General features: G+C 37.1%; 1 pseudogene; it reads right to left on the bottom strand.

Moving 5' to 3' along the window:
• Positions 1-5,415: 5,415 nt before the first annotated feature.
• LOC112628333 overlaps positions 5,416-12,782 on the bottom strand; it is a 17,004-nt pseudogene continuing 9,637 nt past the window's right edge.

Below are 12,782 nucleotides of genomic sequence, written 5' to 3'. Positions count from 1 at the left end.
CAGGACATAGGCATGGGCAAAGACTTCATGTCTAAAACACCAAAAGCAATGGCAGCAAAAGCCAAAATTGACAAATGGGATCTAATTAAACTAACGAGCTTCTGCACAGCAAAAGAAACTACCATCAGAGTGAACAGGCAACCTACAGAATGGGAGAAAATTTTTGCAATCTACTCATCTGACAAAGGGCTAATATCTAGAACCTACAAAGAACTCAAACAAATTTACAAGAATTTGTAAAACAAACAACTCCATCAAAAAGTGGGCAAAGGATATGAACAGGCATTTCTCAAAAGAAGACATTCATACAGCCAACAGACACATGAAAAAATGCTCATCATCACTGGCCATCAGAGAAATGCAAATCAAAACCACAATGAGATACCATCTCACACCAGTTAGAATGGCAATCATTAAAAAGTCAGGAAACAACAGGTGCTGGAGAGGATGTGGAGAAATAGGAACACTTTTACACTGTTGGTGGGACTGTAAACTAGTTCAACCATTATGGAAAACAGTATGGCGATTCCTCAAGGATCTAGAACTAGATGTACCATATGACCCAGCCATCCCATTACTGGGTATATACCCAAAGGATTATAAATCATGCTGCTATAAAGACACATGCACACGTATGTTTATTGCGGCACTATTCACAATAGCAAAGACTTGGAATCAACCCAAATGTCCATCAGTGACAGATTGGATTAAGAAAATGTGGCACATATACACCATGGAATACTATGCAGCCATAAAAAAAGATGAGTTCGTGTCCTTTGTAGGGACATGGATGCAGCTGGAAACCATCATTCTTAGCAAACTATCACAAGAACAGAAAACCAAACACCGCATGTTCTCACTCATAGGTGGGAACTGAACAATGAGATCACTTGGACTCAGGAAGGGGAACATCACACACCGGGGCCTATCATGGGGAGGGGGGAGGGGGGAGGGATTGCATTGGGAGTTATACCTGATGTAAATGACGAGTTGATGGGTGCAGCACACCAACATGGCACAAGTATACATATGTAACAAACCTGCACGTTATGCACATGTACCCTACAACTTAAAGTATTATAATAATAAATAAATTTTAAAAAAAAGAATAATAAAGTCTAAAGTTTCATTTAAAAAAAAAATTAAAACCAAACTCAACTGAAAAATATTAAATACAGAGACCTATTTCAGGTGGACTGTGTGAAAGACATGAAAACTTGTAACCAATTTCTGAAATGATGAGTAAATTATTTGCTTAGTATGTAAGATGATGTATGTAAAATTTGGTGCTTATCTGCAGACTGAACTTCTCTTTGATCTAGAAATCCATATCATGGATAATGGTCAATAAACATGAACACTTTGTTATATAAACTGTCTCAAGATATGGGACTCCTCCATATTCTATAACTGATAGGACCAAAAAAAAAATGGCAGAAATATCTAACCCACAAACCGGTTACTAAAATAGAGCAACCCACATCTCTTGTTACAGAAAAATGAAAAAACACTCATTCTTCCATGAACTTTTATAGTATAACATGCCATCCTATGAAGTAAGATTATATTAAGCCTACGAGGTCATTATGCTTTCTTTTCATGTTGGAAGTGGGAAGGGAGTAAGAAGAATAAACTTTTAATTATAGTGAAAATTCATTCTGAATATAGGACACAGGCATTCCTAGATATTTGGGGGCCAGACAGAAAGTTGGTTTTCCAGTGTATTTCTCCATAATTCTGCATATTTTTGTCATTTCCCAATAAGGTAGTTTTAGAAAGAATCTGACAAATTATAATAGGTTAATTGAACCTACAAACAAATGGAGTTGTCTGCCTTGGGCCAGAATAAGGATTTTACTATGAAGGCAAATGTAGCAATGGGTTGTTGACATTTCACATTTGGATGTAATGAGAATTGGAATATAACCATCAAGAGAGCTGCCCGAGCAATTGATTCCACTTCATTATCTGGTCCTGTCATGTGCTGCTTATCCTATAAGCTCACATTAGACACTAGATCAAATCACTAAACAAAAAAATAAAATATTTGAATGAGTTGCCTAAAAAAGACTATTGGTCATTTATTAGATTTTTATTGTTTTCAGTACAAATGGTTTAGTCTAACATAAAAGAATAGGTGGTCTTCTATCTAAAGTCCTGTAACAACTCAGTTTTGTATGACATCATATTTCCCAACACATTTCTGCACTGAGTTGTAAGCAAAATACAAGGCCAACTGGAGTTCCTGGAAGTACTCTGGACCTTAAAGAATGTAACAAATTGTTTTGTGTTCTACTTTGCAAGAAAATATTCAAGGTAAAGTGGAATGGAATGCAAGTCAGTGATGAAAATAATCAGTCACTCCATTATCTAAGAAAACAGTAATGTTATTATTAAAAATAAATGAGGCAACATTCTATGTAATCAGCTTTTACAATAAGCCTATATATGATTCACATTTGAACTATACTGTAAATCCTTTTTAACATTTACTTATCAGAAAATTATAGGCAAAAGTACTTTGGATGCAAGTATAATGCATTATTGTGTTCTCTAGGAGTAACCAAAACCACAGCAAACTAAATTGATATTGATAAGGCTAAACTAATAAGTCATAATGAAAGAGAAAGAGCAACAACAATTGAAAACTGAGCAGCTTCAAACAAACTAATTCTGCCTTTCGCTTAAGTACTCTATCAATCATAGCCATCATTTGACTATAAAACCAGAAGATGGAGCTTAAAAATTCACATCAGTTTACGATCCATTAAGAAGTTCTTCCTGGTCCGGGGAAATCACAAGAATCAATGGATATATATTTAGACTTTGGCAAAAACATCGATGCATTTGCTTCAAATGAGTACCAATATGATATCAGATACTTCATATGAACTATGACCCACCTGGATGAGACCCCTGGGTTCTAAATCTGGCTCTGTTTTTCAATCTGACTCTGTCTGTTTTGTAATCCACAAAATTATTAAAAGAGAAGACAGAGAATATGAGAAAATCTCTGTCCTACTTTCCTCATAGGACTCTTTTAAGGCTCAAATGTGATCCTGCATTTGAATGTACATCAAAGTGTGTAAAGTGCAAGCCATATAACATTAAAAGTCAAAAAGGCATTTAAAATTACTAAGTCCCATCTTCTCACGTTGTAGATAAGCAGCAGAGATTTATGATTCACCCAAGAACAGCCAGAAACTTAGTGGCTGGAATCCACTTCTTTTGAGACCTGGTACAGAGATGTTTCAGATTCTTTACACCAAATTCTCAGCTCACACTATTATCACACAATATTTTGGTTAATATGTTACTGATTAAATATATTAAATATCCATTTAATAACTCTGTTAACCACACACAAAAAAATAGTATATTTGTGATCAACTTTGTAACAACCTGTCAAAAGGAGACCTGCAACATCTGCCTACTAAGAGGTCACTTCAGCATTTTCTCCTCTGCGAAAGAAAACACATGGGAATCACTCAGAACTCTGGATTGCCAACAGAGCAGCATTTCCCAGAGAGTAAGCCAGAGGACACCATCCTCTGAGACACTGTCAGGAACATTATTAAACAAATTTGGGAAAAATAGAAAATAGCATTAAGGCTCCAAGAAGTCCTTTGGTAAAAGACATTTTGAACCTGGCTTCCCCCAAACCTTGAAATCCCCACAAAACAAATATACATTAACATACCACTATATTGGCACTCACAGAACATTTTGGGAGATATGGCAAAGATTAGGCTGCAGGTGTCAGGTAAGTGAACTCTTTAAAAACAATATTGAGAAAAATAGAAATTTAAAAATTAAAGAAAAAACAGAAAAGCAAAAGATAAGTAAATAAATAAAAAAATTTTAACAAACAATATTGGGTCGGGTAAAGTTGCTGAGACCCGTAATCCTAATACATTGTGAGTCTGAGCGGGATGGATCGCTTTAGCCCAGGAATTCGAGACCAACATGGGCAACATCGTAAAATCCTGTCTCTATCAAAAATACAAAAATTAGCTGGGCATGGTGGCATATGCCTGTGGTCCCAGCTACTCAGGAGGATGAGGTGGGAGGATGGCTTGGGCCTGGGAGGCAGAGGTTCCAGTGAGCTGTGATTGTACCACTCACTTCAGCCTGGGCAACACGGCAAGACTCTGCCTCAATGAATGAATGAATGAATAAAACAATATTACTTTACTGTGTGGTAGAACTCAAAATGAACTCAGCACATCCATATGTAATACTAAGGGTTTAAAAAAAGGAAAAAACACTTTTTGTCTCTCTGAGCTTTTACAGATGGATATAACGTCCAGATAACTATTCTGTAGTATCAACACCACAGTTAATACATATTCTGATTACACAGAAATGATTCTTGATGTTAGCCCCCAAAACACATATATAAGCATGTAAAGCAAATACAACCAAAAATAACTGTGGGAACAAAGCTCTTCTGGAGAAAGTTCTGAAGTCTGAAATAGTCACTCATATTTTTACCAAAAATGCAACTATTACTATCTCAACCATAGAAATCATCAAAAAGTAAGGGCTGGATATATTTAGATTTTAATCACCATAATGTAGATTATGTCACATAATAGAATTAGTCAACTGAGTGTTTCAAAATCCTCAAGTTACTTTAAATTGCTCATATTTTGAGGGTCTACAGAACATTTCATAACTAACCTAGCAAACTGTGATCTTTTCCCCACTTCCGTAAGACTTCCAACCACAAAAAAGAAGCAATGCAAACTTCAGTAAAACTGCAAGACAATTACCATTGGATTCTACTAAACTGCAACTATCACCTCAAGAAGTAATTAGCCAGCTCCTTACATCTATGAGATTTCCCATAATGATTCCTAGAGGTATAATTAGGATCACAGGCATGTGGTGACCACTCTGTAATCGTAACATTCTCTAAACCCCCAATCACAATTTACATTTGAAAAACACTCGGTTTTTATGACAAAAAAAGTATGTGTTTATATATACGTGTGTGTGTGTGTATGTGTGTGTGTGTGTGTGTGTGTGTGTGTGTGTGTATGAGTCACTAAAAACTCTACGTATCAGCAACATAATGCTTTATAATGGTTCCAGATGTGGGCCCCAGATCAATAGCATCAACTTCACCTGGTAACTTCTAAAAAATGTAAATGGTCAGGTCCCACCACAGACCTACTGAATCAGAAACCCTGGGACTAGCTCTCCAAATGAATTCTGGTGTACACTATGTTAAAAAATAATAATAAGTAAACCAGGCACAGCAGCTCACACCTGTCATCCCAGCACTTTGGGAGGGCAAGGTGGGAGGATCGCTTGAGCCCAGCAGTTCAAGAACAGCCAGGGCAACATAGTGAGACCGCATCTCTATAAAAAAATAAAAATAAATAAATAAATAAAAATAATCACTTACACTTACCCTCCTGAGAGAACAGGTAACACCACTCAAACAAATGGAGGATCAACTGGAAAGTTATCCTAAAAAGCAAATAAGTAAGTTTAATTACTTTTAAGAACATCCTTAATGTTATACTATTTAGAAGATTTTAAAAGAATCTATAAAAGAATATGTACATTTATTATCAGATAAAGGGTGAGAGTCATAAAGGTACACTTAGTACCAAAAACCAAATGAAATGAAAACCAAAGCAAATAAAAATGAAGTTAAAATCAGGCCCAAACAGAACAGTGTTATTGTAAACTTATGAAACACATGAAGGGGTTCCACTTCAATAGAACTATATAAAGGAACCATTCCAATAAGGATAGACTAGGTAATTTAGATCAATCTTCTGACTGAGAACTAGAGAGGTGGACAAAACATAATGATTACATGGCTGAGAAAAGGGAACACTGGAGAACAAGGTCTTCTTTTTCCCTCTTGGGTTTTCTTCCAATGACAGAAGAGACAAGGAAGAGGTTCAAAAGTTGAGCTAGAACACACAGCCTCACAGAGCTCACAGGAAGGTAAACACTGGAGCTCAGCGTCCACTGAGGAGGGGCCCTGCTAAGTCTCCCACTCCTTAGGTTGGGATCCTAAAGAACCAACTGCAAATTGCCCTAACAGAGAATGATGGCCAGCTTTAATCATCTCAATCCCTGATTGGATGAGACAATCCCAGGTTGCTAATTTCCAAGCCCCTGGCAGGGGCAAATGTAAATCCTCTCTGGAGAAGAATATCATCCAAGGCTTCAAATCAGTTCTACAATTTTTCATATATAATGTCTATCACTAAAAATAAAAAGCCACATGAGACTGAAAGATGACATAACAGAAAACAAGAGAAGTAAACAACAGACACAAAACCACAAGGAATTGAGATAACAGACTTTGCAGACACACTTTAAAATAACTCTGCTGAACATGATCAAGGAAAGACAGGTCAAGACTGAAAACCTGGCAGAGAAATGCAAATTATAAAAATGAACCATATGAAATTCTGCAATTTAGAACTATCACAACCGAAATTAATAACTTAATGGATAAGTTTAACCACAGCAGTAACCTAGCAGAAGAGAGATTCAATAAATTGGAAAAAGGTCAGAAAGACAAAAAGGTAGAAAATAGAGAAAACAAAAGGCAACATATTGAAAAGTTTATAACATACGTAGAGCCCTGGAAGAAAAAAAAGAATGGGACAGAAGCAATAGCTGAAGATATGGTTGTGGAGAATCTTCCAAAACTGATCAATGACTTCACAAGATTTAACCACCATAAACACTTCAAGAGAAACAACGGAAGCTAGCATAAGAGAATGATATTTTCAAGGTGCTGATAAAGGAAACTGCCAACCTAGAAACTTACACTTAATGAAAACACTCTTCAATAATAAAAAATGAAGGAATTTTTCTATCTGCAGACTCACACTAAAGTAAGTATTAAAGGATAGTTTCAGAGGAGAAAGAGGATCCTCGATGAAAATGTGGAGACTAAAGAGCATGAAAAAGAGCAAATATGCGTGTAGACCTAAGTGAATATTGACTAATTATATAATTATGTGTAGGGTTTTAGATAGTATAGACTTGAAATGTATGAAAACAGTAGCACATATTTGGGAGGAAGGACATGAACTCAGTGTGCTAAGGTCCTTGTATTGACAAGGAAAAGGAAAAAAAATATGAATCTACACGTTTATGTTAGACTTTCACACATCAAGGACATATTGTAACTATAGGGTAATGAAGAAGAATAAGAACTATGCTGACAGAGGTAGAAAACCAGAGTCATCAAAAAGTCTAAAAGAAAGACAACATGGAGCACAAAGCAAGAAAAACTAATAGGAATGACTCATCGATAAGATGGTAGACTCGAATCCAAGTATCAGCAATAACTAATTGGCCCAATTAAAAGACAAACATCATCAGACTTGATAAAAGTATATGAAGAGAGGAAGATGAGACAGTAAATGAAAGAGGAAATATTTTTCTAACTTACAATAGAAATGTAAGATTATCCACAACATACCAACTTAATGACACAAGATACCAACTTAATGATTGCTACTATAGTCTACTTTCAAATAAAATAGCTCACCTTTTATCTATAATTTAACAGACATAATGAAAAGTATAGAGGTTGATGTAAAGCTTGGTAAAGTACAACTTCATTTAACCTCCTATTATGTAGATCTTTAAATATGTGAATCCCTAAAGAGTGACTATAAAACCCTTTAATTGATTATGGGTGATTGAATTCATTTTAAACAGTTCAGAATAACTCTTCTACATCAAAACCTGGGGACTCTATTCCATAAACTGTATCCTGGACCTCAGGAATCCAGATCTTACAGGGAAAACAAAAGTTGAGGGTGACTGTTCAAACGAAGTTTGAGTTACCTTAGTATATATTAACTCTGAACCAGACTCTCAGGCTCTGCAAAAATCTCATGAAGTTATCTGACTTCCCATTTAACATCTCAGCCTTCTAAGTTAATCTTAAGGATGAAGAACATTCTCTTTTTCAAAGACTACATCACTAGATGGGTCTAAATAGTTACAAGTCACTTCCTTATATTGAGTTGAAAATCACCTCTTTGTAATCTGACTTACTAGTTCTAGTTTTATGCCCTGTCTTCACCAAAAACAAATAAAAACTAATGCTTCCATATACGTACTCCTTCAAATAGTTGAAGACGAGCTATCACGAACCCCCATGTTTTCCTCTCCAAATCCACAATTTCATCAGCTATCCTAGGACGTGGAATAGAATGAATTTCTTCCCAATCCTGGCTGCTATTCTCTAAATAAACCTAAACTTATCTAAATAGACCCTTCTTAAAGTACTACCTCAAAATTCAATTCAGTAATTCTGATGTTGCCTGTAACATCAGAAGACAACTTCCTTAAAAACACAGCAAGTTGGATTTACCAAGTTGCTGACCAGGTCACATTCCCTCCTGCCCTCACTGCCATCTTTGTGTTATAGTTTATCTCCAGTTCCATTTTGCTTAGTATTCATGATGCTCAAGTTGTCACTGTGGACATCAGAGACTATAAATATATATTGTTCTGGCTCCTTCCTGTACATCTTTCTGAGTCATACCTGCTGTTCTCCAAAGTCTGTGAATCCCGATACTAATAACTTGGCAATTCAGTTTAAGGTCCTCTTCAGAAGGTCAGTTAGCTCAAGGCAATCACATTCTTCCCAGGACTCTTAAGAAATACTCCAACCCCAGAAAAAGGCATTTCTTTCTGGTATCAGGAGCCATGGGCCACAAACACAAATCCAATAGAATTTCAGCCATTTACCTCCCAGATCGTCCTCTCCCTGAAGTCCTAGCTAGAGCAGGACACAATAATGAAAACACCACCTGCAATCATCAATCCTCCAGTTTCCTGGTCAAGATTTCATATTCCCTTCAAGATACCTCCCAAAGAGGGCATGACAAGGGAGGGGCACACACGGTGCTACAGGTACTGATAAAGATCTATTTCATATATACACACACACACACACACACATATATATATATATATATATATATTTTTTTTTTGAGATGGAGTTTCTCTTGTCACCAGGGCTGGAGTGTAATGGTGCAACCTCGGCCCACTGTAACCTCTGCCTCCTGGGTTCAACTGATTCTCCCACCTCAGACTCCCACGGAGCAGGGCTTACATTACAGGCACCCATCACCATGCCTGGCTAATTTTTTTTTGTATTTTAAGTAGAGATGGGGTTTCACCATGTTGGCCAGGCTGCTCTCGATCTCCTGACCTCAAGTGATCTGTCTGCCTTGGCCTCCCAAAGTGCTAGGATTACAGGCATAAGCCACCACGCCCAGCCAAAGGTTCTATTTCTTCAGTTTGGTGTTGGGCATATGGACGTATGATTTAATGTTTTAAAAAAGAAAGATAGCTTCCTGTTTTTTTTTGTGTTTTGTTTTTTGTTTTAGGCCTGCATGCTTCATTCACTCACCCATATGAATCCGTAAAGAAGTAGCCATTAGCAACTTCAGTCAATATATACCGGATTCATACTTTAGGAAGACAACCAGTTGACAACCACAACAGTTTCTATGATAATAAAAGTGAGAGAAAATACTGACATTAGGGTCACTTCAAGAAAGTTCAATCATAAGATATAATCCCAAGAAAAAATATACATGCAAAAAGGGAAGTACAAAGGTTTTATAAAACTACTATTATCCTTAGAGTAAGAACAATAAAGTATTGTTTTATGTCTGTTTTTTTCATCAAAATACCTCAATATAGCCATAGATTTTAAACCATTACATCCTATCTAGATTCCCTATTAGATCATTAACATTTCTTCTAAATTCCATTGTTATTCCTTTGTAACGTTGATTTTTAGTATCTTTAAAATGCCTTATTAAATATAACACATACATTCAGAAAAGTACATAAAATATACCTTAAGGTATACCTTAACATGTTATCATAAATTATTTGCCCATGTAACAACCAACCTGCTCCAGAAATATATTCCAGCCAGTATCCAAGAAGCTCACAGATACCCCTTTCAGGTCACACCTCCCTACCTCTCGCCTGGATGGACTCCTTACCCTAACCTCAATGGAATCACCTCTTTGTTCTTGATAGTTTTACTGCCCAAGTATGGATCCAGAAATAAGTGTTTCTGTGTTTTCTTTTCATTTTTTTAACCCTAAGAAGCCTTTTTAGAAGTTTTCTTCCTAATTCTACCCCCATCCCCCTGTGGTGGAATTTCAACACCACAGATAAGTTGTATGTCGGTTTATGTTATATGACCCTTTGGAGGGCAGCAGACCATTATAATAGGTAACGTTTTCTTTTACTCTAAAGACCAATTTTCACTCCACTGCAGGTGACACTGCCTCCACTAAGAATGAATGTCCTAACCAACCTTAGTTTTGCCTATTTTTGAGCTCTATACAAAGGAAATTGTACAAAATAGGTTTTGGGGGTCTGGTTTCTTTTGCTTAACATAGTGTTTAAGGTTCGCCCAGCTGGTCCCACTTAGCTGTAAGCCTTTTTATGAATACCACAGTTCTTCATTTTCTTGGAACGACCACTTGGGTTATTTTCTGTTTGGGGCTATTATAAATGATGCTGCTCTGAACATTCCCTTCTCCTCATGCCTACGTACTCCTTTCTTGTGCAGTGAATATCCACAAGATTCCTGAACCATAGTGTATGAGTATCTTCCACTTTACCAAATTGTTTTCCAAAACACTTGTACAAATATACACCCCCATTCAAAAAATAGAGAGTCCCGTAACAATTTTCTTACCTTAAAAGATAAGTTCAGCAAAATATCTCCCAAGCCTTCTTTTTCTTTTAAGATCTGAAGATCACTGTGCAAAGGACTATCAGGGTCAACCCTAAGAACCACAAAACAAAAAACAGTTCAAACAAAAAGGTAATTTTTTTCAACTAACTCAAAAATGAACCAATCTGAAAGCTAAAATAGAGCACCTAGGGTAAGTTCCAGAAGGAGAAGATCTTAAGCTGCTGTATATCCCCAGGAAAAATAAAGGTCACTATAGCTTCCAGGTCCTTCAGAATAAATGTCCAAAAGAGATCATAATAGCCTAAATCTAATCTAATAAGGAGGTTCAGAGTTTGCCGTCATTCTAAAGGAAAACAGTCACATGTATATAATTTTCTCAAAAATTCAAAAGAAGTTTAATATGCCTTCCTAAACTTGTATTATTAGCCAAGGGGTTCAAGGAGAACAATTTGCCATGGATGGAACTATGAAAAGTTAAATCACTAAAAAATCGGTATTTTTCTACAACCGTCATATATATACATGTCCAATATGACTTCCACTCCCCACTCCCCCGGCCTGTTTTTTTTTATTTTTCTATTTTTTTATTTTTTTTTTAAGAGACAGGGTGTCTTGCTTTGTCACCCAGGCTGGAATATAATGGTGCAATCACAGCGCATTGCAGCCTTGACCTCTCAAAGCTCAAAACCTCTTCCTGTCTTAGCCTCCCACCACCCCCAGTAGCTGGGACTACAGGTGTACTCCACCCATACATTTTAAAAGTAATAACATAACTATCTCTACAATAAGAGTTGATTATGTTGCTTTCAAAACTGGGGGAAAAGTCATAAAAATCAACTTGGCAATCATTCTCTGTATAATGAAACGTATTACTCTTATTTACTTTCCAAGCAATATTGCTGAAGCTTGAGCTTTTTGCTAGAAGATAAAAAATATGTAAGAGTTCACTCTATCAGGAAAATGACAAAAAGTTTCTGACGGACCTATAAAAACAATTTCTCTAAATCCAAAAAACAAGTAAACTCATCCTATCTTACCCCCTACATCTTTTGGAACTTGGTTGCCTTTGAATTTCACAAAATAAAGCTAGTAAACATTTCCATTTTGGTCCACTTTTAAGAAATGACATTCATAATCTGACAACAGAAAAGAGCAAAAGAACAAGAAGAAGAGCAGGGATTTAGAGATCCTTCCCTGTCATGTAACTCTGTGATCTGCATATGTCCCTGAGCTCTTTCATAAGTCTATCTGAAGCTTGCACTGACCCAGACACTGCAGCCTGAAACACAAAAGCCGCTGTTTACCAGGGTCTACTGAGCCAACTAATCTAAAGATTTAAGGTATTTCAACCTGATCTATAAGATTACAGTAGCCAGGCATGGTGGCTCACACCTGCAATCCCAGCAGTTTGGGAGGCCGAGGAGGGTGGATCACTTGAGGCCAGGAGTTTGCAACCAGCCTCGACAACAAGATAAAACCCCATCTCTACCAAAAAAATACAAAAGTTAGCTGGGCGTGGTTGCACGTGTCTGTAGTCCCAGCCACTTGGGAGGCTGAGGCAAGAGAATCACTTGAACCTGGGAGGTGGAGGTAGCAATGAGCTGAGATGGCACCACTGCACTCTGGCCTGGGTCACAGAGCGAGACGCCATCTCAAAAGAAAAAAAAGAAAAAGATTGCAATAAAAATGGATCACCATGGCCGGGTGTGGTGGGTCACACCTTTAATCCCAGCACTTTGGGAGGCTGACGTGGGTGGATCACAAGGTCAGGAGATCGAGACCATCCTGGCTAACATGGTGAAACCCGGTCTCTATTAAAAATACAAAAAATTAGCCAGGTGTGGTGGCGGGTGCCTGTAGTCCCAGCTACTCGGGAGGATGAGGCAGGAGAATAGCATAAACCTGGGAGGTGGAGCTTGCAGTGAGCCGAGATTGCACCACTGCACTCCAGCCTGGGTGACACTGTGAGACGCCATCTCAAAAAAAAATAAAATAAAATAAGGATCACCATTCAACATTTTAAGAAGTAAAAAAAAAAAAAAAAAAAAAAAAA

Source organism: Theropithecus gelada, chromosome 7b (genome assembly GCF_003255815.1).
Source record: "Theropithecus gelada isolate Dixy chromosome 7b, Tgel_1.0, whole genome shotgun sequence".
Classification (NCBI taxonomy): Eukaryota; Metazoa; Chordata; class Mammalia; order Primates; family Cercopithecidae; genus Theropithecus; species Theropithecus gelada.
The sequence above is the reverse complement of the archived record's forward strand: the minus strand, read 5'-3'. Positions and strand labels throughout refer to the sequence as shown.